This window comes from Podarcis erhardii (genome assembly GCF_964252035.2).
Source record: "Podarcis erhardii genome assembly, chromosome: 9".
Taxonomy (NCBI): Eukaryota; Metazoa; Chordata; class Lepidosauria; order Squamata; family Lacertidae; genus Podarcis; species Podarcis erhardii.
In genome coordinates, this window is record NC_138512.1 from 33,549,313 (window position 1) to 33,572,690 (window position 23,378).

At 45.9% G+C, this 23,378-nt stretch overlaps 1 long non-coding RNA gene across 1 annotated transcript; it reads left to right on the forward strand.

Moving 5' to 3' along the window:
- Positions 1–154: 154 nt before the first annotated feature.
- LOC309349507 lies at positions 155–11,376 on the forward strand. The gene is made up of 4 exons (XR_014159985.1): positions 155–647; positions 2,288–2,396; positions 9,168–9,256; positions 11,032–11,376. It is a non-coding gene; the product is annotated as an uncharacterized lncRNA (long non-coding RNA).
- Positions 11,377–23,378: the final 12,002 nt, after the last annotated feature.

Below are 23,378 nucleotides of genomic sequence, written 5' to 3' on the forward strand. Positions count from 1 at the left end.
TCCTCCTCCTCCCTCTCTTTGTCTAAACGAGTGGGGCCATCGGACCCACTGAAAGGTGATGGCGGGTGGGCGGGCGATGGTTAAGAGGGGAAAGAGGGGGAGAGGGAAAGGGTGGGGGGAGAGATCCTTTTTAATTGCTCGGTAATGGGGCTGTTGCTATTTTCTCAGGAGCAATCATTCCTGGAGCTAAATCGCAAGAGCCCTAGACAGGCCGGAGCCGACAAAAATGTAGCTTTTGACGTTAAAAGCTAAATGGGGAAGCGGGGCGGTGGAAGGTAAATTGATGGTCGATTGGGATGTCAGGAGCCCTGGCCCCAGATCGCTGCGCGGGAGCTGCGAGCCTGATAAGGCCCTCTCTCGCTTCTTGGGACGTGGTCCTTTCGGGCAGCGACTCGCTGGGAACTGGGGACGAGCCTGGCAACGTCTCTCTCTCCCTCTCTATCTGTAAAGTTCTCGCTAAGGTCAGGCCTGAACTTCTCCGTCGCCTTGTCCACCCCCCACTCCCTTCCCTGGGATGATAACCGCTGCGCAACCAGCGCCACAGGGAGGGAAGAGATAGAGAGGCCTGAGAAAAAGATCAGGATCCTTTGCTCTCGCGTCGCCTCCTGGCTGGCAATAATGGCTTAAGAGGCCGCAGCAACTATTTGGTAGGTAATCCGAGAGGGGAAATTAATGAATGAGCCACAGCCAAGGCGAGAATCTTCTGCAGCTGGTTTGGAAACGCGCATCGCAGAGAGGACGAAGCGCCTGGATGCAAGGCGGGAGTTTCACTAAAGTTTCTTTAATCCTCGAGGAGACCCCACTCCCCTCTCTGCTAGGCGCGTTTGTTCACTTGAGAGTAAACATGCATAGGATCGGGTTGGTAGCCTCCGTCAGATCACCCTCGCAGAGCCATCCCCCTGCGTGTTGACGCAGAAATCTGGGGGGTTGTGGCGAGGGCGACTTTCTACAGTGAACAAGGCAGGGAATTCTGATCGGATCCGTGGGACTTTTGCTTCCCAGCAAATCTTCCCAGGATGAGACGCCACGCCAGGCTGCGGTCATTAGCCTCATGATCCCGAATACATTTTTCGGGAAGCAAATTGCCTCGAAATAGATTTGGTTTTCTGGCCCAGTGCAATGGGACTAGGAAACAGTCCACATTATAATTGAAATCCCTGGGTGGTTTTTATCGGCTGCGGATCGCCCTGTAAGCCTGTCTATGATCACTTACTTGGGGGTAAACACGTGCGAACCTGGATTGCACCCCATCCTCTAGCATTGGCGTGCAGCATTAACTCCCTAGGGACTCGCTTCCATGCAAATGTCTTCTGCTTGTGGGCAACAGCTTTGCGAGAATGGAATATACTTTTTTTTTTTAAAAAAAAAGTGATAGTAGCATATGCCATGGTGTTTAATGATTTTCAGATACAGTATAGCTCACAAGTGTGTTTAATTCTCCATCATGGCCTTCAAAACTAGCATTTGCCTCTCCTTTCCCTTACTAGCATAAAGAAAAGAATCGTGTTTGGAAGGCATATAGAACATCTTCCTTATTAATGTGAATTATCTTTACTTACTTTCACTGTTTTGTTTTGAAAGGATTATTTGGAATAGTTTTAAGGCTGCAGTACTCTGCACGCTTTCTTGAGCTTCAGCCTTGCGGGCTTCAGTGGGGCCTGCAGAGCAAACGCGCGCAGGATTGGGGCCGTGGAATCTACTGTTTGACTTCTTTAACAAGGCGGCCCTTCATTGAGAGAATGAAGCCCCTCTGACTTCTGTCGGGTGAGCATCTCACATATGTGAATGTGGGACAGGAATGTACCTTTTGGACTCTGTTCCTTCCCGTCACTTGTTTTAAATAGGCAACTGGAGCTACGAGAGAGTAGCTGGCTTCCAGATTGCAGGGAGGCGCTCCGATCCTAAACACATTTGCTTGGAATTAGCTCCCTTTGATTTCAATGGGACTTCACTTATCTATAATGTCTTCAGTATGGGGTGTTGCTCTCTCTACAGCTTCAGCCGTGCTGCGGTGATTTATTTTAAGAGCCCGCGAAAATCGTTTATTTGTGTAGGGGTAAACTGTAGGTTGGGAATCTGAAGGTTTGCTTGTTTGGAAGTGGATTGCATTGAAATAGGTGGGAAATGCAAAGTTTTAGGAGGTCGGCCCTTGTTGGGAGCCGCTGAGAATGTGCTATTTGCTTTTCATTTTCCTGCGGGGAAGCTTAAGCCGCAGTGCATCACAGCCTGAAGAAGTGAAAAGAATAACTATCCACAATATTTACGTGCTGACTTCATATCCCTTTAGATTCTGTTTAAAAGCTGCACACTAGAAAAAGGCCCTGATTCAGCTGCGTGAATCGGATTTCAGAATCTGCCATCGAAGGCCGACCAACCAGTATGTTTTGTTGTTGTTTGTGGCCATCTTTTCGTCTCTCTCTCCATCAACATGCAAAGTTATTTAAATATATCTTACTTTAACCTTTGAGCTACGTTTGTGGACAAGATGCAGCTCAGCATAACTGCTGAGATCCTGGCGCTCCGGGGTTATTGTCCACAATCTGGCGAAAGTCTGAATTATTACAGGCCTATTCATTTATTTACTTTATTCTTTATTAATTTTTTATACCGCCCTTCATCAGAAGATCTCAGGGTGGTTCACAAGATACATATATTTTTTTTTTACCAGAGAGAAAACCTTATTCAACAGAGTGGGTCTTCCTTCCAAATCAACACATATTAGAATTGTATTATGTGTCTCTCCCATTCAGCTTGCCCGGTCTTAGATTTAATATGTAGATATAAATGTGTGGACCGTTTGCTATTTCAATCCACACAATATATTCCCTCTCCACGGCCTTCCGCTTTCACAGCTGGAATAAAGTACCTGGATTTCAATCAATGTACAACCCACATCTTAGATTTCCAAAAGTAACTTAAAAGAGAGCCTGTCCAATTTGGGGTACCACTATCCTTTCCACATATTTCTTCTTACAACTGTTGTTCCAAATACATCTGCTTGGAAGAGGTACCATTCGTTTCAAATTTGAAATGCTTCCAAATATTTGGAATATATGCTTCCAGATATATATTTTGTGCTCAAGAGGGCGCTTCAAATACCCTAGGAATGCAAGATAATGTTGATTTGCTTGCATGTTTACTACAGATAGTTTCCTCCTGTCCACATATTTCAGAATAGCTTGTTTTAAGTAGTACTAGTATAGTAGACACTTGTTATTTTACTACTGATTTACATTTGCATGGAAATCAGTCTCCACTAGTCTGAACAGGGCCTACCATTACCAAACTCACACTGAAGCTCCTCAGTGCAAGTGATGGGTTGAAATATATTTAATGACAGAACAAATTCTCTGAAATCAGTATTTCCCTCGGTTGAAAATTATCTTGTCTGCATTGAACCAGGGACTGTTTACACCAGCACTGAAACCTCTTTAACAGACTTGCGCCTGTGCATGTTTGGCGGTGATGAGGGACAGTTCTCATGAACTATAGGGTACCTTCAATTGTAACAGACGAGCTGCGAGGACTTGCCTATAGCCGAGGGGTAGGAAACATGTGACCCACCATTAATTTGGCTCATCATACCTGACTATCACTCACGCTGGCTGAGGTTGATGGGAGTTGGAGTCCAACCACAAATGGAGATCCGCCGGTTCCTAACCCCGGACGAGAGGACTGCAGCCTAATCTACGCAACGCACCCATCAATTACAAGCTGAAGTTCCCCTAATCAGAGTTCATGAGAACTACCCCCACCCCCATAAGCACCAGACACTCGCGGACATACATCTGTTAAAGGAATTTCAATGCTGTTGTAAACAACCCTTGTGTTCAGTTTAGTTACTTGGGCGTAAACCCTACTGAACTCAAAGCGATTGCTGCTTAGAAGACGTCTATCGGACTGAGTTGATAATCCATGAAAATTCCCCAGTCTTAAAGATTATACTTTATGGAATGGGGTGTATGGATGTATTCCAGGATTCCTATAATCTTACTTTTGTTAGATGATTAGGTAAAGAGGTCAGGCTTGAAAAAGAAGACTTTTCGTTCCTTTCATTCATTCCTTTTTTTCTTCGGTACTTATTCCAAAAACAGCAGATGGCGTTAGTAGTAGGAACTGGAAAGAAAACGTGTTAGGAATTAATAGAGTGTATTTCGAGCACTGGGATCGATCGCCCTTGTCGGTAGTTCTTCCGTGAGCTTTCTCTGTGTTATGGATTTGTCACATGTTCCGTGGAATTGCTCACTCTACCACCCCAGCCCTGTTCCTGAAATTTACAGCGCTTTTTCCTTCGAGCCAGATAACGATGGCGAGCCTCTCGGTCAAAGTTGGCGTCAGAATGACGCGCGGAGCGTCTCGCTGGCCTCCTCTGGCTGCGATCCGCATGTCACTTGGGGATCCCTATATGTGTAAGCCCCATGGAACTTCAATGGGTTCTCTTCTGAGTGAGCACGGACAGGGAGATCGCGTTTGCAAGACCCTACACTGTCAAACTATTCGGATTTCCTTACACCCTCCAGCCCCGCAGCCGTTTAAAACGCGCGTATCATTGATTTTTACGCCTGTCTTTGACGCTTGGCAATAAGTCCAGGAGATTTGCAACATTAAACTGCGATCCCAGTTATGCGTGGAAGGAGATTCCGTTGAAATAAAGCGAATGACTTCCAAGTAAGGTTGCAGTCCAGCCCTACCATGGGCGGTGGAAGTGCTTTTGGACTTGAAAACTGGGACCCGTTTTAACTGGACTGTGTCTCTTTCCTGTGAATGGAGCTGCCCTTGACAGTGGAAAATAAACGGATGGCCACGTTCCTGCCGCTGTTGTAACCTCTTCTGCGGTTATAACTCAGGCTTATCATTCTCTCACGCTCTTCTTTCTGCTTTGCAGTCTATGAAATATGTACACTCCCCACCCCAGCACCTTCAAATTTTTTCCATTTCTAATTGGCCGATTACGGTTCAGCTGTTTAAACCTCCCCCCCCCTTTTAATGGAGATTAAAGCGCAATGGTTATCTGAATTATATATTCACATAAATTCTGGAGGGCCTCGAGAACGGGGCGGGGCGAGGTTAGAGACCTGTTCCTTTCAGGGAACTCTCTGGAGGGCCTGTCCTCTCTTCTCTCTCCTCCACCCCCGCCCTTCACCCCCAAAGGTAGCCGTTCAAGCTGAGCGTCTCTCTCCCCCTCCTATTCCTTCAGCAATGCCACTGCTTTGATGATGGGCTCGCGCGGAGTCCTGATTACAAATTTATTCTTAGGCACCATATAAGTCTTGATATTTGCTATTAAGGACATCTGGCAGTGATTAGAACTCTCCTCTCTCCCTCCCTCCCTCCTGCCTTGCAATGAGAGCCTCTATGGACACCCTGACGTCAGATCAGACGGCGAGGAGCCATCCTGCTCAAGACTTGGGTGTAATCACCAAGCCGCTTTCCAAACACCAGCTGAAGTTCCAGGCCACCAGCTGGAATGCGAGGGGATATAGAGGAAGCTTTTCTTTGCTCTCTTTTCTTTCTTCTCTCCTAATTCTGTCTTTTCATCCAAGAAAACCTCGCGTTTTCTGAATCCTTTTTGTCTTTTTGAGGTTTTGCATGCTGGATTCATTTCGCTTTGCTGCAAATCTCTTGGAAGGCGGGGGGAGGGGGAAACCCGATGACCAGATAATGGAAGCACTGGAAAATATTTCCAAGGACCTGGGAATGTCTGTCTTCTTAACCCTCAACAATGGGCTGTATCGAAAGTTACTTCGACTCAAAGTAGATGCACTGAAATTGATAGACGTGATTAATTTATGTCCATTCCATTCAGTGGTTCTACTCCGAGGAGAAGTTGGTTGGATACAATGGTGGCAATGGTCTTCTCAAAATTTGGGTCATTTTCAGCTTGGAACTCTGCTCCAGAATCGACATAGATGCCAGGGATCTGCAATGGACAGAACCAGAGGAAGACTTGGGTTGGCTGGGCTGCCACCTCAGAGGTCCACCAGGTTTCAAAACAGGGCTGGCATATGATGCATACTACTGAAGTCCCATCGAATTATTTTGGTGTCTTAGGCAGAAGCGCCCCCCCCCACCTCTCCCCCATTGCTGACATTGGGGAAAATGCAATGATAATAAATTAAGCAGCAAGCAACTTGCTGCCCTTTCATGATACTCAAAATCTGCTTGCCCAAGGCAGCTTCCTCAAATCGCCTAATGGTAGGGCTGGCCCAGGTTTCACAATGTAGCACAAACTTCGATATTTACAGCACAGTACTTTGCCATATCTCAAAGCCTGCTGGGCATTCCTTGCACTTACTGATCCTGTGCACAAAAATCACAAAGGTGTGGGTTGGGGAGGGTATAGAGGAGTTCATATTTTCTCCCCAGAACCTGGGGATGGGTTTGCTGGTATTCTTTTAAAATAAACAATCCCTTAGAAATAAAAACATCCTGAGATCATTTGTGTGTTTTAAAGGCTTCCAGTTTACACAGTTAAATATCTTCATTTTCAAATAGGTTGCATTAGAGAGTGAGATGGAAATATTTCAATAGATTTGCACAATGCAAATCTAGAGACATACATACGCTGCAAGCAACTTGGTCAAAGCATGGGCAGAGTGTTTCTTTTACACCCATCTTTTTCCTTTTCTTTCTCTTCTGTTGAAGACAGCTGATCAGCTGCCCAGGTAAGAGGAGGGACATAACTGAAGCCTACAGTGATCTGAAACCCCCATCATTTCAATTTCCCCCCATTTCAATAGATGTAACCTACCCACCCCGGGTAGCTCAGTTGGTGGAGCATGGTGCTGATAATGCCAAGGTTGCAGAGTCAGTCCCTGTATGGGATGGCTGAATATTCCTGCATTGCAGGGGGCTGAAATAGATGATCCTCAGGATACCTTCTAACTCTAAAGTTCTATGAATCCAGAGTGAATGGGATGCTTTCCCCCTTAAATTTAAATGGTCTTGCACAAATACTAACTGCTAGAGAGGACAAACTGATATCATAGTAGACAGAACTATTGATAGATAGAGCCACTTATTGATAGATAGAGCCACTTTCTTGTTTTGCTGTGTACTACTCTTCCACTCTGCACCAGAAGTATCTGAAGAAAGATTTGCCTGGAAGCTGCAACATTCCCTGGAAATTCTAGTCCAGGGACTGGTAACCTTCAGGCCCCTGTGGCTAAATGTAGCTCTGCACCTCCCACCTCTCCTACACTTAATCTAAATGCATTCTATTATATACTGTACATTATTTCTTTCCATCCAGGGTACCCGTTCTCAGCTCTGCCCCATCCACACTATACAACTAAAGCAGTATCATGCCACTTCAAGTAGTCATGGCATACTGCCTGGGAATCCTGGGAACTGTAGTTTGTGAAGGGTGCTGAGATCTGCTAGGAGAGCCCCTGTTCCTGATATAGAACTACAATTTCCAGAACTCCCTAGGAAGAGTAATTGACTCTGAGAATTGTGAGGGGAAGAGGAGTCTCCTAACAGTTCTCAGGGCCCTTCAAAACTACAGTTCCCACCCGGGATTATTGCGAGGATGCCATAGATGTTTAAAGTGCGATAATCCTGCTTTACACATCTAAGAGCCGGTCCTGGGCTGAACTCTGTCTCATATCAAGCCCTCTTTCGCTCCTCAGGCTCCAGATCCAAAATCTATTTCCCCTTCCCCAGGAAAGCAGCCTGTGAAACTTGCTCTAAGAGAGCTGTGGGGATCCTCCTCGTGTAAGAATATCCCTCAACCAGAATGTGCAGCAAGCGGATCTTTCTATTCGCCCTAAAATGGTGGGACCGGGAAAGCGAGGCGGGGCGACTGATAATATATTCACCAGAGGAGGCAGAGAGAGAATCTTGGGTTTATTTGTGCGCCGGATTAAGAGAAGACGCCGAAGATTGGCCAGGGGCCGAGCTTTGATTGGCCTGAGAGACGAGAGGCTTTCGTTGCTGCAGCCAATGACACGGCCAAGATTCACTGTCTGCAAAAGGAAAGCCACAATTCCTCGTTAAGCCAAGGGAGATGCGGAGCTGAAGCTTCGGGTTCTGGTCCAACCACATCCGAAAGGAAAACATGGGGCGTTTGCGCTTTGACGGGGTGGGGGAGAAGAGAAATAGCAACACTTATTTCCAAGTATTGAAATCAAGCAAGAAAGCAGACGTGATAACTATACCCAGACCCTAAAACAAATTAATTCGTAAATAAATCTTAATTGGTGTCAACGAGTGTACTCCTAAATAGGCGGGATTAAAACGGCAATCGTTTCTCAGGAACTAAAAATATTTTGTCTTTCAAAGTTAGCATCGCACCCTAAACGCAAGAGAGAAGCGCTGCAAGCAACTACATGGATTTAGGAAGCCCCATTGAATTCAATAGAACTTGCTTCTGAGCAGACATGATTGTGCTCCGAGTCTTATTCTTAAACGGCTGGTGCAATTAATACCCTGATCAAAATGAAGACGTCAGGTACCTCTGCGTTTATGCTTTGAGGAGACTAGACGAGGAGCGCAGTTTTCCTCAAAAGACGACACAAATAATTTGCACTTGGAGGAATCCGGTGTCTGAAGCGAAAACTTTGGGGATGTGCATAGAAACTAGGAGAGGATATATTTCATCCTTCCTTACATTTGTGAGTTCAGCAGAGAGCATCCCTTTGTCGGCAAAAAATAAGGAAACCGTTGATAAAATAGATTTAGCCATTTCATTTTTATCCAGGATGCTTTGCTACAGACTGAATTTCCTGGTATTTCCCCCTGTCCCCTAAAACAATAATCCCTCAAAACGGTCTTCTTATAAGTAAAGTTAGACTCACTCAGTTTCACAGTAGCTGTCTTGAGGCAGGCTTAAAATGCAGTTACAGACATATACTATAATTTAGATTAGAATTGGAGCCTGAGCTGCGGCTCAGCACATGTCCTACGTCCCTAGTCATTGATGAAGCATCAAAGAGAAGAGATCAGATAGCAGGGATCAGAGAGAGGAGGCCGCTGGGCTGCGAGCAGCTTATATAGGTTGTGCCCCTTTACCTGTCTGGACACAATTGGGGAAGGCTCTCACCTGGAGGACTTCCTGTAGAGTAGACCTTGTGAGATCCAACTTCCTCTGTGTGCCCGTGCCTTTCCAGCAATCAGAAGTTGTTGGTTTTGACTTCCTTATTTTAGATATCCCACAAAAACTACAGAAAAGAGCACTGGAGAACTGCATTTAGCAATGAAGAATACACTTCCTTTCAGGACTGCAATCAGAAAAAGAATATCCTGCTCACCGGATGTAAGTCCCTCTGAATTATGTCCAATTAAGCCGGCGTGCAGGAGTGTGCAAGTCATACTCAAGAGTAGCTTCACGCAAATCCATCGATTTCTATAGGTCTACTGGGACTATGACTCATTTGGATTGCATTCTAAGTATTTTACTCAGAAGTAAGTCCTAAATCAGGCTGCAGTACTAGTCGCACACTCTCCCGGGAGCAAGTCCATTGCGCACTGTGGGACTTCTGAGTAAAGATGATTATGACGCTGCCCGTTCAATGAGGAATTAATCCCTAGTCATTAAGCTTGATGAGCCCACTTCCTTTGCAATTACCTCACTGAACCCCCACAAAAGTTGTCGTCGTCCCCCCAGTAAATATGCTTAAACTGAGACGAAACTCCTGGGTGGGCCGATCCTTCTTTAAGTGGGACATTTTTAAAAAGTAACGGTGTAGAGGATCGCGAACTTACTTTCCCAAAGCACGGCAGTTTTATATCGGAACGTGTGAAAAAGACAGAATGTGGAAGAAAAATGTGAGAGAACTATATAGAAGGAAGCAAAGAGGGGATGCTGCTGCAGCGTCCCAAGAATGATGGAAGTCCTGAATAAACTAGTTATTTGTGGTAATAAAAGTGACAATAAAGATAATAAGAAGCCACAAACAGCGCCCCACCTCTCCTCCACGCGAAATTGTTATAATAGGGCGTAGCCTTGACGGGTAGAACCAGATCCGGTTGTGTGGCCACGGGATCCGGCTCACGCCTAGGCCACATTTTGCAAGTGGAGACCAAAGACCCATTCACGTAACGGGATCCGCTCACTGAAGAAACACGTGGTTGTCAGACAAGAGGGCGATGTTCCCCCCAGATCTCTCTTTCTTTCTGTTGTCTGTACCTTAAAACAGCTGGAGCCGGAAGCTTCTAACCCAGGCTAGCTTTGCCGAGGGTGTCCATGGGAAATGAAAGCAACATTCTGTTGTAAGATGAAAAGCATTTCTGCCCGGCCCACCCTTACAACAGAGCATACAGCATCAGATGTAATATGCAGGAGGAAGAATGTAATTTCCCCAACCCCAGCTATAGGCAGGCAGCATTGATAGAAGATCTTCTGTAAAGCCAACGGGCCTTTGTCTTCTGTGCTGGATTTAACTGTTCAGCTTGCTTCCCAAGTCAGTGTTGGCTGAGCCTGCGGACGTTAGCAGGACGGTGGATTGCAGCTTGTACAAGTTGCCTTCAGAGCAAGGTTTGTGGAATCTGGGGCCCTGCAGATGTTGCTGGAGTAGAAGTCACATTGGTTATGCGGGCTGGGGCTGATGGTGGAGTGCAACAATACCACAGGGGTCCCTGCAAACCTTGCCTTAGAACAAGAGTTGAAGAAGAGTTTGGTTTGATATCCCGCTTTATCACTACCCTAAAGGTAAAGGTAAAGGGACCCCTGACTGTTAGGTCCAGTCGCGAATGACTCTGGGGTTGTGGTGCTCATCTCACTTTATTGGCCAAGGGAGCCGGCGTACAGCTTCCGGGTCATGTGGCCAGCATGACTAAGCTGCTTCTGGTGAACCAGAGCAGCGCATGGAAACGCCGTTTACCTTCCCGCCAGAGTGGTACCTATTTATCTACTTGCACTTCGTGCTTTCGAACTGCTAGGTTGGCAGGAGCTGGGACTGAGCAACAGGAGCTCACCCCATCACGGGGATTCGAACCGCCGACCTTCTGATCAGCAAGCTCTAGGCTCTGTGTTATCAAAGCTGCTAACAATCTCCTTCCCTTCCTCTCCCACAACAAACACTCTGTGAGGTGACTGAGGCTGAGAGACTTCAGAGAAGTGTGACAAGCCCAAGATCACCCAGCAGCTGCATGTGGAGGAGCGGAGACGCGAACCTGGTTCACCAGATTACGAGCCCACTGCTCTTAACCACTACACCACGCTGGGTCTCCCTTTTTATGTCTATAAAGGGTCTTTGACCCAAGGTTGGTGGAGCCTTCACTATCCATCTCATGGACATGGTGCAACCTACTATGAATGCAACTGCAGACCAGGAACTTAATTTCAATGCCTTGCAGACAGATTCCACCATAGGAGCCAACTCCTAGGGGCTGATAAATAAAATATTTGATGGGGCCAACCCTCCCAAAGTTGATGGGCATTGCCGGTGCCAGATTTACATATAAGCTAAACAAGCTATAGTTTAGGGCCCCACTCTCTTGGGCCCCCCCCAAAATTAAAGGGGATGTACATTTCCAAAATATAAGATAAAAAACAAATAAAATAAAACCTACATACAGCAACAGTGTTTTGTCTTGTGTTGGCTCCTGTGATGTAAGTAATGGGCCCCGCCTGCTAGCCTGCTCCCTAAAATATCACTGGTTTGCTCATTTCTATATATAGGGTGCCTAAATTTTGCCTGGACTGGTTGCATGGTAACATGTGCAAATGGCTTTAGATACCTATTAGGTCCATAAATTATGATATAGTCATATATTCAAGACAAAAAAGCAACAATTTGTTGTTGACAAAGGACAGCTGGACATATAAAGGGCCACATTACCTTCAGTAGCTTAAGGCCTCATCAAACCTAAATCCGGCCCTGGGCATTTAAATGGGGTGCATGCATGAATCATGTAATTGATTATGTGAGGCGGGGCTTACCTGTCCCCCCCCCCCAATATTTTATTCAAGTTGGCACCCTTGGATCTCATTGACTTTCACTTTGAAGTAAAACCTTTCCCATTCTAAAGCTCTTATATTGTGGTCTTCTAAATATACATGGATGGGATTACGCTGTTGAATGGCTGAAGAAAAATTGAGATGAGCGGGCAGCGCCCTAATGGATCGACCTCCACTGACCCTTGGGCTGCAATCCTGCAAGTACTGTACTTTCCTGGGGGTAGGCCCATTGAACTCCACACAGAGCTTACTTGTGAGTTGCACTGTTAAGAGTTGGAAGAGCGGGGTCGAGGACAACTTCACAGACCGCGCATGCGCAGAAAGACCTTTCCCTTCCTCCCCGCCGGCGCTTATAGGATTTCGAGGTCCGACGGAGCGGGTTGCCAGGCAGGTCTTCTCTTTAAGCTGAACCAGCGGCTTCTGCCGGGAGCCAGGCGAGTGGCCTGGCTGGAAGAGCTCCCCTCTCCCGAGCCAGCCGCCACGTCTGGTTTTCATAGAGCCGCGGCAGCAATTACCTCAAAGCCGTAACTGTCTCCGAAATTATTCATTAAAGTCATTCCGAGGAGCTCCAGCAAAGCCCCGCTTGAAGTTTATGGCCTTTGGTGGCCTTGAAACATGACATTGCCCTTCAACAGCTAGCGTCGGAGGGCTCTCTGCCGCCCTCTCTTCTTAATCCCCCCCCCTCAAACAAAAGTCATAGATGGCCCCCTCCCACACACAGCCCCTTCCCCTCTTTTGAAGGAACCGGGAGGTGGGGTGGCGGTGCTGCTGCTCGCCTGACTGACCAACTTGCCTCCGTGTGTGCGCGCGCGCACGGGAGCGAGCGCGCCCCCCGCCCCGTCGAAGCTGCTGTCAGCGGTGACACATCCCAGACTCTGGCGCTACTGTAGGGCAGATTAAGTTTCTCAGGCGAAACCTCCCGTCCTTCCGCCCTCCGCCCTCCCTTCTTCCACCGACGTCCTCCCCGACCAGGGAGAAACCTTCCCCAGATCCTGTTGCTGTAGCCCCACTTCGTGAGCTCCGGCGGGGAAAGCCCAGGCCGTCTTTCAGGGCTCCGGTTTAGGGACTTTCTCCCCGCCCTCCTAACCTCTCCGCTCCCCCAGAACAACCCGCCGTCTCAGTTCTCCATCCTTGTCTCAGCCTCTTTCCCGCAAACGACGCCGAGAGATCGACGCCGCTGAAGCGCACCGGGAAGGGAATTCAGGTAACTAGCAGCTGGGCCCTTGGGGAGACGCGGGGAAGGGGGGGCCCTCGTCCTGTTGGCACGCGTCTACACGAAAGCGGTGTCGGCAGACCACTAGGACCAGACCAGGCACTTGACTCCCTCCCTCGGCCCCTCTGGAGCTCTGCGCAGCCCCCTCCCGCCGCGCCACCGAGCTCTGGAGAGGCCGAAAGGGCCTGGCCTTGAGCAGATTTGGCAACCAAGAAAGGGAGTAGTCCCTGGGGCGCGGCGTTTCTCTGTGATCTCCTGCTCCGGAGCGAGGGCCTCTTCCCGCACAAGGCTAGGAGAGGGGGAGGGTGGTTAGGAGCACTCAGTTAGTGTGAAGAGTCAGGCTTCTAAAGTGGGAGGATGCTGGCTATGGCTGATTACTCTCAAGTAAATCCCACTGGTTTTAACGGGATTGTCTTCTAAATTGGCATGCTTAGGTTTTCTGAGAAATCAACGCCAAAGAGAGGCGCTTAAACCGGGTTGAAGATCAGAAAGCTGTTGGGTTCGTGTGTTCACGCAACCCTGTGTGTCATATACACGCCATATCTTGATACGCAGATCATACATGTTTACTTCGAAGACAGTGTTTTGGAAGAGTTCATCCTTGCCTTGAGAAAGTAAAGGGCTAGGGTTATAATTCTGGTGAGCAATCAGATTCATTCAGAGTGACAAAGGTTTTGCTGTTGATTTTACTGGGAAACAGATTTTACTAATGAAAGCCTATTGAACTTTTCTTCCTTTTAAATAGAGGTGCCAGTCTCCCGGGATATCTTCAGTTTTAAAGCTGGTACTTTATTGTTGTTTGGAATAAGTAAAAGAAAAAGAAAAAGTTCCATTTATTTATTTAAGAAATGCCCTTAGCAATATGCGTTGCAATCCAGCTCCACTAAAATGAATGGAGGTTTTGCCACTCTTTCCAAGTAAGTGGCGATTATATATATATATCCTTGCACCCCGATCCTCGGAACATTTCATCTGGAGGGAAAATCCAATGGATGGTCATTCCTTGGTTCCTGGTTCCCTGCAACGTCATCTTTTTGTATCGCGTTAGTTCCTTCTATATTTAATGAGGCTTATTTGAGCCTGGATTTGTCCCGTCGCCACCCCCCTTTAAGCACACTTCCTAAGCAGAAGGTCTAGCCAGTGCGACTTGTGGGTAATTTCAGAATCACCCTATTAATCGCATCTTTGGTGGGGAGTTATCAGTATCTTACCGTTGCAATACGGGAGCTTTCTAATTCCTGGTTCCTAGATACTCTTTTTAATGTGGGGAAAATGGAAAGAGGCGGCGAGGAAGCTTCTTGGGGTTTACACTGCAGGGCCGCCCAGGCGTTTTCGTTCGTGCTGTCTTTCAAGGGAGCGGTCGCCACCACTTGGTCCCTCGGCTCTTAAACGGGAGTGATCTGGGAAAAAAGCGTCTTTGCTCCTTCACATGAGGGTCGATCCAAGCATGGCGAGGTCCCGCTTTGTTTCTTCTCTATGATCGCGTGAACGTGAAACAAAATAAATAGGAATAGTCCAGTGCAAATCACCGGCCGGTGTCATGGCTTGATTTTAGCGACGGAAGGGATCCAATCTTCAAAAAGATGTGGCTTGTTTTACCATTTGTCATTGTTCCTGTAGGTAAAATACGGCCAGAACAAATGCCTTCCTTATTTCATAAAACCGTGTGTAATTTTATTACATATAAAAATAAAAAAATCTAGTATAAGCTTTCATGTGCATGCACACTTCTTCAGATGCATGCACACGAAAGCTTATACCAGAACAAACTTAGTTGGTCTATAAGGTGCTATTGGACAATTTTTTATTTTTATTTTTTCCTGACTGCGTCAGGCCAACACGGCTACCTACCTGAAATCTAGAATCATTACATATAATTACAGCCCAAACTACAAACCGGCCCAGTGAGATGTTCTTGGATCAGGTTCGTGGCTTTAATGGGGACTGAATTCAGCTCAGATCCAAGCAGGATCCCATTGATTCCCCTAGATTGTGGACTGTGCAGGAGATCCACAACGCAGTTTATTTGGCAGGACCCGAAAGCCGGTGGGTCTTGAAGCATCTATTAGGCTTTAGTAATCATGTGCATAGTAACCTGGAAACGAGGCTTACTTCTGAGTAAACGTACAAAGGATTAGGCTGGAATCCTGCCAGATGGGCGGGGAATAAATAATAAATTATTATTATCCCTATCTGCCTGTGCATGTTAACACGGAAGTAAGTCGCATTGAGCCGAATGGGACTTAATAAAAAATAAGTCTACATAGGATTCTTAGCCTTCCCGGTGTTACGGATCGGGTTTGCACAGCTGCAAGGCACAAGATATATATTCTTTGTTTTTCTATGTTTGATGTTTTATTGTGTTTTTATATTTATTGGAAGCCGCCCAGAGTGGCTGGGGCAACCCCCAGCCAGATGGGCAGGATATAAATAGTAAAATTATCATTATTTTTATTATTATCAGTACGTTTCCTTAGAAGCTCCTGTTAGGTGCAAGGCAATCCCACCAATTAAAGGGGAATCCTTGACTTTTAGTATAAGGCAGTTAGAGAGTAAGAACCGGTGACTGATCGTGGCTTAGTTTTGTATGGTTTTGTGGTGACGCAACACTTGCAGCGCAAATCTATAGGTCAGAGACGGCTCGTCAAAAGTCAGCCCCATTAAGTTCAACAGGACTTTCTACGAAGCAAGAGGACTGGCGCCTTATTTGCAAGCAAGTTCCAGAGGGAATTTTGGAAAATAACAAAAAGGGTTTTGTACTCAGGCAGAGGAGCCGGTGGGTGCTTCAGACAACCCTTCGCCCACTCCCATTAGCGGGTCCCTGGGGTGAGGCTGAGGCTGCCTCTGCAATGCCTCTCTCTTCCTCCTGCGAATGTGTTTTGACAGTCCTCGCCGCACTCCCAAATGCTGGAGAGTTTCTTCTCATCACAACTGACCCACCCTCTTCGCCTGCAGCCTCGCGGGATTCAGGAGGACTTGCTCTCAAGCTAGTCTTCGGCTTAAATGGCCCCAGCTTGCCCGTGGTGCAAACAAACAAACAAACAGCCTTGTCAAAGGCTCCAACTAAACCGGGCTGGGGGGTGGGACAGGGGGAGGGGAACGGGCTCCGGCCTTCCTGGCCTCTGATGAATGGAAGTGGCTTTTTCTTTCCAGACTCCTCGCTCCCCTTGCCCCCACAGCCTTTGATAGGTCTCTTTTCTTTTCTTTTAAGCGCTTGTTTTTAATTGTGACCCTGGGCTGGTCCACGAAGTCTCCTGTTGGGAGTTGTTAGCGGTGGCTGCCTTAGTTGGGCAGGACCTCCCAAGTGGCTCCGGCCGGCGTGCCAGAGAAAGGGAGACTCTGCTCATCGTCCAGTCGCGCTCCCATCAAAGTCCCCCGGACCAAGGAGCCTGCAGGGCGCGCTCGGAGGCGGCGGCGAGGAGAACAGTAAACAATCGCCAGGCCCGCTCCCGCCACTCCCCCCCCCCCCAATCCACACCACAGCGAGCGCGCTCCCTCACATACACAGAAACTAGCTCGCCTGAGCGATCTCCCATTTCCAGAGAGATCTAAAATCTTACATCGTTTCTCCCACCACCTCTGTAACTTTTTGAGGATACAGAGTGATGTAGATTTCCCACTGGTTTGACAAGGTGACTATAATTTATCGTGCGCGCGAAGGAAAAAATTGTCGTTGTTGTTGTTAGCCGATACGCTTCTTTTTCATATAGGATTATAGTGGGTTTAGGAGCCAACAGTATCCTAGGGACCGAGGTCCCCTCCCCCCACAAAATATTTGAGGAGGCTACCGCCCCGTCCCCAAAATGTTGGTTGGCATTGCCATTCAAATGGTGTGCATGCATGGTCCGTTATGCGAAGCGCAGCTTACCTGCCCCCCCCCCCAATATTTCATTCAAATTAGCATCCCTGATAGTGTTGATTACCAAATTGGCGGTGGGGAATCTTAAGTGCCTATCATTGCCCAGAATTGATTAGGGTTGCTCAGACGTAACTTTCCATTCTTTTCAATGGGACCTTCTCCAAAATTAATGTGCGTAGGATTGCCATACTTAGTTTTGAGGAAACATCAATATGCTGTGAGGCTGCAATCCTGCGTGCACAGTTTTCTCCCATTTCTGTACTTGAGGGAAAGCGCTTTGGAAAGCACTTGGACTTACTTCTGAGTAAGCATTCCTAGCACTGAGATCAAATTGCCTTTAAAATGAATGCAGATAGATAGATAGATAGATAGATAGATAGATAGAGACTTCACATGGATTGGCTTGCTTGAAAGTGTTGCGCAAATTGAAGTAGTAATAATAATAAATAGTAGCTGATAGTACAGATTCGGCAGGTTGAGATCCAAAACTCGTTTACTTGCAAGCAAGCCCCTGTGAAATCCCCTAGGACTCCCAGCTCAATCAAAACGCATGGCATTTAGGCCAGGAGCCGGCGATGGTTATTAAGGTTAGTACCAATATCCTTCCAATGGAAAGATTGTAGAAATCATCCTTTAGCTGTGCTTACGCTGTTTAGTTACTCTGGAGCCGCCTTGGGTCTTTCCAATCAACCGAGGCTGGGACAGGGTAATGTTTGCTGCCTCAGGTTTTGATGGGTACCCAACAGAATAGAGTGGATTTTATGAATGAGATGTTTTGTTCTTGTCTTGTACACAGATCTGCTATACCTCTTAGATTACGTTGGTTCCACTCTTCACCATCCCAACCCCCCATACAAGTGTGTGTGTGTACAGCGCACCATGCATATTACCAGGTGAGGTGGGTTCTAGTCCACGAAAGTTCATCCCACAATAAATCCGATGGCCTTTAAGTGGGCACAAGCTACTCTTTGCTATTCGGGATGATTTCAGATGGACTGACTCCCAGGTTGTGTGCCAGAGAAAGATTTTCATTAAAAAAAAAACCGGTCCTGCCAAGTTCAATGAGATTTTCTCCCAAGTACGCCCATTGTAGCCAAATCGAATGGATTTCAGTTCAAAACAGGTGGCCCATCATTTAATGGTGCTCACATGCCGATTTTTTTCCTTTAAAAAACACCCTTTTCTTCCAAGTGAAGGTCAATTTATTTAAATTTAAATTACTTATAAGCAAGTAGGTTACTATTTGTAGCAATTACAAAGTCAGCTTCGGTTCCAATCATCTACTGTTCAGATTTCCCTCAGAACTGCACTTAAAGACTGAGAAAAAATTAATGTGGTTGATTAATCTATTGATCAGTTAAAGACATGGTAGCTAGCGGAGCAAATCCCTATAACAGTTCAGTTGATACAAATTTAGTAACATGGCCTCTTAAAGCTGCCCTCAAATTCATCCCTAGTTTTGTTTGAAATGGATGTTCCTTTAGCTTGCTTTTAAAAAAGAGAGAGAGAGAGAGGAAATGAATCACTAAAAACTTTTCATTGATTATAATAGGCCTAACCAGAGCCCAAATCAAGGCTGGGGGTCTTTGGGACTGTCATGCGACCATACAAAGTTCCTCATTTGAGTTGAAACGAAATTTCCACTAGAAACGCAAGTGCAATTTTTAAAGTCACTAAGGCTGAGACAAACAGACTGACTTGAAAGTAGATCCCGGGGGCACCTCCAAGTAAATGCACTGAAGGTGATCAATTCTATTCCATTTGAAATACAGAGTCTGGAATAAATTCTACAATGGGCTTTGAAGAATTAAGGAGAGCAAAGTATGGAGATCTGAATAGCAGTACAAACATCTGACCGCTAATTTGCTCTTAGTAAACAACCGATCCACAGCCCTGTTAAGCCGAAGGACAAGGATTCATGCCCGTCCCCCGTCCCCCATGCTGAAGTAAGCTGAACTAGCATTGCACCTTACAAATTTGGGAATAAATCCCATTGATTAGAAAGGTTTTGCAAGTGGATCCTAAGGAAACTTCCTTGGAAACTTCTTGCTCTGAATAATCAGTGGGACTGATACAACAGCTCCGTCCAGAAAACCACTATTATTGGTTAGGATTGCAATGTCGTTTTTCAAGAGACGTGTGCAATATTCAGCTGTTATTTGGAAGTCTGCTAGAATGCAGGCACTTCGGTTTAAGTGCGCCGGGCTTCTATTTTTGGTTGCTGTACTTCGTCTGTAGCAATGCCCAAGAAAATAAAAAGAGCAACCACCGAGTCAAGGACTGAATTTTCTTTCTTTCGAAACCAGAAATTGCAGCAGTTCCTTGAGACGAACCTCTAGGTTTGGGGACTCGTTGTTGCAATCGTTTCCCAGCCAGATCCTCTCCCTCTCCTTGTCTAGGCTAGTTAGGGAATTACTGGCTCAGTCTTAATGCTGGAATCAAAGCGCCACCACCCTGGCGCTCGAACGGGTCTGTAAATCACAACTATGCGAACAAGGAACAAAGAGGGTGGAGTTAGGGGGAGTGCGGTAAATTGCATGTAACGGCGACGGCTATTAAGGCGTTTTGTAATCGTTTACACCTGAGAATTGGTTTACTCCGCCGGCGATTTGAAACATTAAATGCGTCGTTATTCTATATCATGACTGTATACAGACAAATCGAGGAGCCTTATGGGCAATTTCGATGGTTTTGAGTGCCCATAAAATGCTATGTAGTTCAAGGGGCTGCGCATTTACAGACCTCTCTCCCCAACTACCCCCGCTCTCCTTCCGCCCCTCCTGGAAGTACTCTTGAAAGCATTTCCACTGGAGTTAGGAACGTCAGAAACTTGTGAAATATGAAGAACTTGTATGGGAAATGCTCGCGACGCAGAGGCGAGGTCTGAAGAGAGGCGTCCGCTCGGGCTACCGGAGTTATTCTCCTTCAGGATGGCCTCTCGTTCGTTTCATAACGGCGATCCGCAATCACTCTTGGGCCAAGCTTTGAAGCGAAGAGGATGCAGAGGGGGGGTGCTAGTTCCTGCGGAATCGACTGCCACTTGATTCGGATCGGGCCATCCACACGCACCCTGCTTTACAGAAGAGCACGATCGAAAATCTGCAAAAACTCCTTGTTTTCTTTCACTGGCGCATTGTTATCATTGTAATAATTCAGTTTTCTTGCTCTCCCCCCCTCCCCATTGTACTATGCCCACTTCCCTCCCCCCCCTCGTTTATGGCAGATTATCGAACCCTTCATGGAAAAGCTCAGTTTCCCAAAAGCAATGTCATTCAGATGCTTCTTCATTTTCCCTCTCCCTCCCAGGCACAATCACAGCATGGGACCCAACACAGGGGAAATGATTCAGGCCAATTCCAAATACGCTTGCTTGAAAGCAAGTTTCACTTTGTTCAGCGGCGTTTGCTTTCAAAGAAGCATGCATAGGATCGCTGCTTTTCAAAGCACTGCTTTCAAGTTCAGGAAACGGAGGCCGCCTCAGTGAACAGACAAACCCGAGGACTGGAATTAAACTTCACCGGATGCTGCCAACGCCAAACATTTCAGTAATCAACAACCAGAAAAGGATCAAGATGTCTTTTCTGCCCGAGGCAGGAAATCCGAATGCTACCCCGCGCTAAGACTATAATATTGACTTAAATAAGAGTTAATTATTTAACTGCCTAATGGTAAAGTCAGCAGACAAAAGCCAACAACAGGATTCTTACAACTCTGTCCCACCACCGCGGCAATCTAACTCAAGAAGAAAGTAGAAACCGCGGTCACATTGTGGCTCCTCCTGGGCACTTAATCTGTGTTAAGCACCCAGGCCCTGAGGTGAGCTAAACATATTCTTCTGGTATATATCTGAGGAGTTGTGCTGCAGCCTGTTTGGAAGTGTACTGCTTAAAACAAAAAAGGTTTTAAAATAAGCTGCAGCTTATGTTTCCCCCCCCCTAAACATCCCCATTGTTTTCTGTTAACCTAACACATGCCAGTGTGTAGTTAACAGAACTGAGACTCCCAAGTAGGCAGGCTGACACCACTTTAAAATAGTCCTGCAGTCCATCCATGCCCATCCCTATTGCATTACTGCAGACCTATTGCAGTATTATAACCTGATCTTCCGTGGACTACTTTGGAGCAGATGACGTCTTCTTTTAAGGTATCACAGCATGGCTTCCTATAACTCCGTCGTTTCGAGGATCCTCCGGCTCTTCCTTCGAAGGCTTTGCCCAGTCCCGGATGCTGGAGACTTTTATGTTTCGCCATCTTGGTTTCAAAAGGCGTGTAGAATACATGCTGCTGCCTCCCGTAAACCTGAAATGTAATAATAGAGAAGAAATCCACCTTTTCGTGGTTAAAGTGTTGTAAAACTTAACTGGGCCGCTCCAGGTGATCTTAACTGTGTGCAGAGCACCTGAAGCACCGATGTGGATCCAATGAGATTTTTGCTTCCCAGTAACTTGGGAGTTGCAGCCAGCAGCAGACAGATGAATCCTCTAGCTCCGATTCTCTGGGCGGGAGCTTTATTCTTACCGGATGTGGGGGACAACATACAAAAAAAAATCCCACGTATTTGAAACCGTTCATTCAGGACAAAGCATTTTCAATTCAATGCCAACCCCCTTTCCCCCTCTAGTTCAGTGAATCGATGGGAGTTTTTGTTCGTTGGCTTGTTTTTAATAAAATAGCTGGCAGCTGGTTGAAAAAAAAAAGTTAATTCTTTAATCAACTGTTCGTTCCAGCTTGTTGGAGGAAACGATAATGCCCAATTCGAAAACTCACATCCTGGGAAATAGGACGCAATAATTCTGATATTATATTCTAGACTGAGCTGTCATGGAGACGATTGTTTCTCATGATTTTTTCTTTTCTTTTTTTAAGAGGTGGTTGGGATCCCGATTCAATCTTTCTGTTTCTGTGCTTATGTCTATGAGTTATACTCTTTCGCTAAATCCTGTTGAAGATTCAATGTAAAAACCACTTGCCTTCAATTTTAAAACCATGCATTTAGGGCACTCGGGATTTATGATGAATGATGGCCTATGTATGGCTCAGGCATTCATCCCTGTTTTGTGGTGTGGTCTAAGCTGTTTCTCAAGTTCACCACTATCAGCGACCGCTAATGCACAGCCTATGTAATCTAATTACTTTCGTAACCATTTAAAATACATTAAAAAGGCCTAATGACACATTTTAAATATTCAGTGCTGTCCTCATTGACTATAACATCCCCCTTTTCTCTTTTCTTCTAATTCTTCGTGGGTTTTTTTGCCCCTGTGTCCAGTTAATATGCTGAAATGTCTGAATACACAACATAGATCTTCTGCATAGGTGCTGGAGCCCTGTTAGTCTGGGGTTTTGGAAGTCCGGTCACATCCTGTTTTTAGTGGGAAGACTTAATACAAAGGAATCGTCAGGTATGTAGAAGGGAAGAACTATTCAGCGGCAGACATACTACCGTTTTATTTTCATTCATAACAAATTATTACAAAATGATTTTTAAAATAAAATTTACACCACCCTTTAATAATAACAAAATTAGAGATACGTTTTATGCAGCACGCTGAAAGATGAATTTTAAAATGCATTATTATAAACAGTTAAAACAGGCTATAAGAGAATTGTGTGTATCCTAAAATAAATCTCTCAGGTGTTAAAGGCCAGGGTTTGTTGTGGGTTGAAATGAATGCAGAAGAATGATAAGAATTATTTATTTTAAAAGAAAATTTTAAAAAGTAGATAAAAGTATGAATAACATTGAGAAAGGATTGAAAGAATGAGGGCGAACTCCCTCCTCCCCTAAATGTAAATAAATAATCATATCCATAAAATTCACTCTTGGCGTGAGACTTGATATGTTAATGTTCTGCCCAGAGCAAATTTTTATGTGTTATACAACTCTTCAAAGGAAGCATTTTATAATGGAGACACTGACAGTTTCCAAAGAGTGCCTCCGTAATAGTCCACGGATTTTAGTTATATCGCTGGCGCGTAGACACCCCCACACAATTGTAAGTAAGATAAATGATTAACTGGTCCATCAGCTAAACCAGATTGCCATATTCAAGAAGTATGCCATTATATATCCGAAGACAGGGATACAGTGATCCTCAAGGCGTTTGCTCAGAAATAAATGGGACTCCTTCAAGACTTTAAAGATTTCATTCAAGTCTAGGAAATAGCTTTCTTGTTATCAATGGCAACATATCAAAGATGCTGTAGGGTTGCAGTCCATTTCCGAATAGGATTACTCTGAAGAAACCACCAGAAAAGCCAAGGGAGTACGTTCCCAGGAAGCCTGTTTCGGACTATGGCCTTACACGTCAGCAACACATTCCTCTGTGCTCAGATGTAACTCCCATTGAGTTCAATGGGGCTTACTTCCAGCCAAGTAAATGGGTATACAATTGCAGCCTAAA